Source organism: Microcebus murinus, chromosome X (assembly GCF_040939455.1).
Source record: "Microcebus murinus isolate Inina chromosome X, M.murinus_Inina_mat1.0, whole genome shotgun sequence".
NCBI lineage: Eukaryota > Metazoa > Chordata > Mammalia > Primates > Cheirogaleidae > Microcebus > Microcebus murinus.
In genome coordinates, this window is record NC_134136.1 from 43,775,999 (window position 1) to 43,781,998 (window position 6,000).

Consider the following 6,000-nt stretch of genomic DNA (forward strand, 5'->3'; position numbering starts at 1 on the left):
TGTAGTTCTTATGTGTCCACTCAGGTGCTGCTCAGTTAATACCAGTTTGCTGGTGAGTATGTGGTTCTTCTTTTTCCATTCTTGGAATACTTCACTTAGTAGTATGGGTTCGAGCTCTAACCAGGAAAATACAAGATGTGCTATATCACCATTGTTTATTAGAGCTGAATAGTACTCCATGGTATACATATACCACATTTTATTAATCCACTCTTGGATTGATGGGCACTTGGCTTGTTTCCACAGCTTTGCAATTATGAATTGTGTGCTATGAACATTCGAGTGCAAGTGTCTTTTTTTGTAGAGTGTCATTGGATCTTTTGGGTAGATGCCCGGTAATGGGATTTTTGGATCAAATCGTAGATCCACTTGTATCACTTTAAGGTATCTCCATATTGCTTTGCAAAGAGGTTGAACTAGTTTGCAGTCCCACCAGCAGTGTAGGAGTGTCCCTATCTCTCCGCGTCCACGCCAGCATTTATTGTTTGGGGACTTTCTGATAAAGGCCATTCTCACTGGACTTAAGTGATATCTCATTTTGGTTTTGATTTGCATTTCACTGATGATTAGAGATGTTGAGCATTTTTTCATATGTTTGTTCGCCATTCTTCTGTCTTCCTTAGAAAAGTTTATGTTTATGCCCTTTGCTCACTTGTTGATAGTGTTGTTTGATTTTTTCTTGTTGATTTTCATGAGTTCTAAGTAGATTTTAGTTATCAGCCTCTTATCAGATATGTAGAAAGTGAAAATTTTCTCCCATTATATAGGTTGTTTATTTACTTTCATGACTGTTTCTTTGGCTGTGCAGAAGCTTTGTAGTTTGATCATGTCCCATTTATTTATTTTTGTTGCTGCTATGATTGCCTTTGGGGACTTCTTCATAAATTTTTTGCCTAGGCCGATGTCTAGGAGAGTGTTTCCAACATTTTCCTCTAGAATTCTAATAGTTTCGTACCTTAGGTTTAAGTCTGTTATCCAGAGTGAGTTAATTTTTGTGAAAGGTGTGGATCCTGCTTCAGCCTTCTACATGTGGCTATCCAGATTTCCCAGCACCATTTATTGAAAAGGGATTCTTTTCCCCAGCATGCTTTTGTCTGCTTTGTCAAAGATTAGATGGCTATATGAGGATGGTTTTATATCAGGATTTTCAGATCTATTCCACTGGTAAATATTCCTATTTTTGTGCCAATACCATATTGATTTAATTACTACAGCTTTGTAGTATAGTTTGATATCTGGCATATTAATACCTCCCATTTTGTTTTTATTGCCTAAAATTGCTTTTGATATTTGAGGTCTTCTCTGGTTCCAAACGAAGCATAAAAGTAGTTTTTCTATATCTGTAAAGAATGATCATGGGATTTTAATAGGTATTGCATTGAATCTGTACATCAGTTTGGATATTGTAGATAGTTTAATGATGTTGAGTCTGCCGACCCACAAGCATAGTATGGGTTTCCATCTGTTTACATCCCCTGCTATTTCCTTCCACTGTGTTTCATAGTTCTCCCTGTAGATGTCTTTTAGCTCCTTTGTTAAGTGTATTCCTAGGTACTTTAATTTTCTTTGTTGCTATTGTGAAGGGGATTGAGCCTTTGATTTGGTTCCCAGTTTGATTGTTGTTGGTGTATATGAATGTCTCTGATTTCTGTGTATTGATTTTGGCTCCTGAGACTTTACTAAATTCATTTATCAGTTCCTGGATTTTCTTGGTTGAATCTTTGGAGTTTTCTAAATATAATCTCATACCATCAGCAAAGAGTGAAAGTTTTATCTCTTCTGTCACAATTTGGATATCTTTAATTCCACTTTCTTGTCTGATTGCTGTAGCCAAGACTTCCAGCACTATGTTGAATAGAAGTAGAGATACTGGGCAGCCTTGTATGGTTTCAGTTCTGTGTGGGAATGCTTTCAATATTTCCCCATTAAGTATGATGTTGGCTATGGGTTTGTCATGTATGGCATGTATCATTTTTAGGTATGCCGCTTCTATGCCTATTTTTTTAAGAGTTCATATAATGAAGGTGTGCTGAATTTTGTCAAAAACTTTTTCTGCATCCATTGAAAGAATCATGTGGTCTTTGTTTTTGCTTCTGTTTATGTGGTGAATTGCATTTATAGATTTACGTATGTTGAACCATCCCTGCATTCCTGGAATGAAGCCCACTTGGTCCTGATGGATTTTTTTTTTTTTCATAAGCATCTGGATTTGGTTAGCTAGGATGTTGTTGACAATGTTTGCTTCTATATTCATTAGGGATATTCATCTGGAGTTTTCTTTCTTTGTTGCATCCTTTCATGGTTTTGGTATCAGAGTAATGCTTGCTTAATAAAAGGTGTTGAGGAGGTTTCCATTTTTCTCGATGTTGTGGAATAATTTCTGCAAGATAGGCACCTGTTCTTCTTTGTTTGTGTGGTACAATTCGTGTGGGAAACCATGTGGACCAGGACTTTTATTTTTAGGGAGATTTTTAATTGCTGTTTCTATTTCACCTCTTGAGATTGGTCTGTTCAGGAATTCTGTTTCTTCCTGGTTGAGACTAGGGAGGCTGTGTGTTTTTAGAAATTTGTCCATTTCCTTCATATTTTCCAGTTTGTGTGCATAAAGGTTTTTGTAGTATTTGTAAATTATATCTTGTATCTCCTTGGTATCAGTTGTGATATCTCCTTGTTTGTTCTTGATGGAGCTTATTAGATATTTCTCTTTTCTGCTTTTCATTAGCTTAGCCAATGGTGTGTCAATTTTGTTTGTTTTTTCAAAGAACCAACTTTCTGTTTTATTATTCTCCTGAATAGCTTCCCTATTTTCAATTTTGTTTAGTTCTCATTTGATCTTGTTGATTTCACTTCTTTTGCTGTGTTTGGGGTTGGTCTGCTCTTATTTTTCCAGCTCTTTGAGTTGTTTCATTAGGTTGTCTATTTGTGATCTTTTTGACTTTTGGTTATAGGCATTTATGGAAATAAATTTTCCTCTCAGAACTGCTTTAGCTTCTTCCCAGAGGATTTGATAACTTGTCTCTCCATTGTCATTTTGTTCATAGAATTTTTTATTTCCGTCTTGATTTCTTCATTTATGAAGTAATCATTTAGTAAGAGGTTATTTAATTTCCATGTTTTTGTGTAGAAATTTGAGTTTCTGTTAATGTTAATTTCCTCTTTTATTTCACTGTGATCTGAGAAGATACATGGTATGATTTCTATTATTTTAAATTTCGTGAGGCTTACTTTGTGTCCTGGGATATGGTCAATCTTAGAGAATCTCCTGTGAGCTGATGAGAAGAATGTATATTCAGTGAATTTTGGGTAGAATGTCCTGTAAATGTCAATCTGACCCAATTGTTGTAGAGTTTTGTTTAATTCCACTATTTCTTTATTAATTTTCTGTTTGGAAGATCTGTCTCATGCCATCAGTTGGGTGTTGAAATCTGTGGTAATTTTTGTGTAGCTGTTAATCAATTTGCTTAGCTCCAGTAAGGTTTGCTTTATGAATCTTGGTGCATCTATGTTGGGTGAATATATATTTAAAATTGTTATCTCTTGTTGAACTCTGCCCCTCACCATTATATAATGTTCATCTTTGTCTTTCACTAGTTTTGTTGGCTTAAAAATGAAATCATCTGAGATTATAACTGCCATGCCAGCCTTCTTTTGGCTTTTGCTTGCTAGGAATACTGATCTCCACCCCTTTACTTTTAGTCTATATACATCCTTGCAGGTTAGATGTGTTTCCTGAAGACAGGAGATACTTGGCCTGTATTATGTTACCCATTCAGCCAGCCTATGTCTCTTGAGTAGGGAGTTTAACCATTCACATTTACTGAGAGAACTGATAGGTGAGGCACATTACTGTTCATTCTGTTGTGTTGTATGTTGTTACTTTGATTTCTCTCTTGAGCCATTGTAATATCTGTCCTTTAGTCTTTAAGTTTTCATTCTTTCTATAGTCGTGAGTTTTTATTATGGTGTTTCGTGTTTAACACTGTTTTGAGTACTTGTTGTAAGGCTGGTCCTGTCTTGGTGAATTCCCTGAGACTTTGCTCTTCTGAGAATATCTTAAATTCTCCTTCATATATAAAGCTTAGTTTTGCAGGGTACAAGATTCTAGGCTGGGCGTTATTTTGTTTCAAAAGAGTGAAAATGGGGCCCAGTCTTTCCTTGCTTGCATAGTTTCAGTTGAGAAATCTGGCGCTATTCGGATCAGTTTTCCTTTGTGGGTAACTTGCTTCTTTCACCTTACAGCTTGTAGGAGGGTCTCTTTTGTTCATATTTTAGTCAGTCTGATTATTACATGCCATGATGTTTTCCTGTTTGCGTTGTATCTTCTAGGAGTCTTTTTTCCTCTTGTATTTCTAATTGTAAGTTAGTGGTTAGACCTGTGAAGGTTTCCTCAATTATTTCTTCAAATAGCTTATCCAATCCTTGGTTTTTTTCTTTCTCCTTCTCCATAATCCATTAGACCTGCTTTTTATTTTTCTCAGTATAATCCCACAGTTTGTAAGCTTTTCTCATGTCTCTTATTTTTCTGCTCCAACTCTGTGATTAACTTAATGTGTTGTGTTCAATCTCTGAGATTCTTTTGTTTGTTCCACCCTGTTTTTATTGCTTTCCACTGTGTTTTGTTTTTCCCTTAATATATTCTTTATTTCAAGGATATCGGATTGATTCTTCTTCAAGATCGTGATATTCTTAGTGAATCTTTGTTCCAATTCCTGTTTTTTCTTTGTAGTTTCCTTGTGTTGGTTATCCATTTTTTCTTGCATATCATTGAGCTTTCTTACAATCCAATTTTGGAATTCTTCTGTCATTTTAGTATTTTGGGTTTTTTCAGTCTCTAATTCTTGAGAGCTGGTGTATCTCTTAGGGGGAATGTTTTCGGTTTGGTTTTTTGAATTTCCAGAAATTTTATTGTTGGGTCTCCCTATCTGGATCAATTGATGGCTCTCAGGAATACTCTCTTCTGTAGTTTCTTGATCAGCCACTGAGAGGAACTCTCCCACCACACTTGGAAGGTTCCCCTGATGGGAGGGTTTGCTTGCGTACCCTATCCCTGACCAGGGAGGAGATCCAGTCCCAGTTTTTTGTTCAACTGGGTGACCTAAGCTGTTCTGGGAAGCCAAGTCTTTTATACTATGTGCTTATGCACTACACAGGCCTAGCAGGTTCTCCCTAGATTTGGGGGAGAGTGGGTTTTTTTTTTGTCTAGCCCTACCTCCAGGGGTGGAGCCTACCACTTTTGGTAGGAGAGATGTGGGCTAGGGGGAGGAAGTAGCTCCCCAGTCTGCCCTGCACCCTGGCGCCCCAGTGACTGTGGCTCCCATTGGAGCTAGTTCTCTCAGCAGTTCATTGTCCGAGCCAGGTCTGGCAAGCAGACCACATATTGTGTAGGGGTGGGATTTGCCAGGAAAGTCTATAGGCTGGGCAGGGAGTAGGGCTTACCCACCACATCGTATGACGGCTGGGCTGTGGACCCCCTCAATGGCGACCGCTTGCCCACTCACAGGGCACCATCACAGGGGCGACTGTTTAGGGTGTGGCAGGTGCCGGGTTGGGAGTCTGGGTCATCATGATGCCCCATAGCTTCCTCTATGCTGCCTGCCTGACCACCTGTTCAGCCATAGCCCTCTCTCTTACTGACCTGGCCTATGAAGTCTTATTTGCCCGGGGCAGTTCCAGCTTAAAGCCCCTGACTTAGTCCCACTGGTTACCAGAGGCAAGACATCTAATTGCCACCCCTATCATGTCAGTTCAGTTTCCCCCCGTCTTGAAGCCATCCTAGCACTGGGCTCAGCGTCGTAGTTCACCATGCTTTCCCCCAGTGATGGCACTCTCCACCACCCTCTTCTCCTGCCGTGATTTTGCACCCATTTCAGACAGGTCCCTGGTGTGGAGGTCAATGGGGAAACAAGGAGTTATCCTTTGGGTCTGAACCCACTTCACCCCCTGGCCTGGCGGGCCGGTGCCATCCCACGCACCCTATTGTTTGCTTTGCACTCTCTAGAG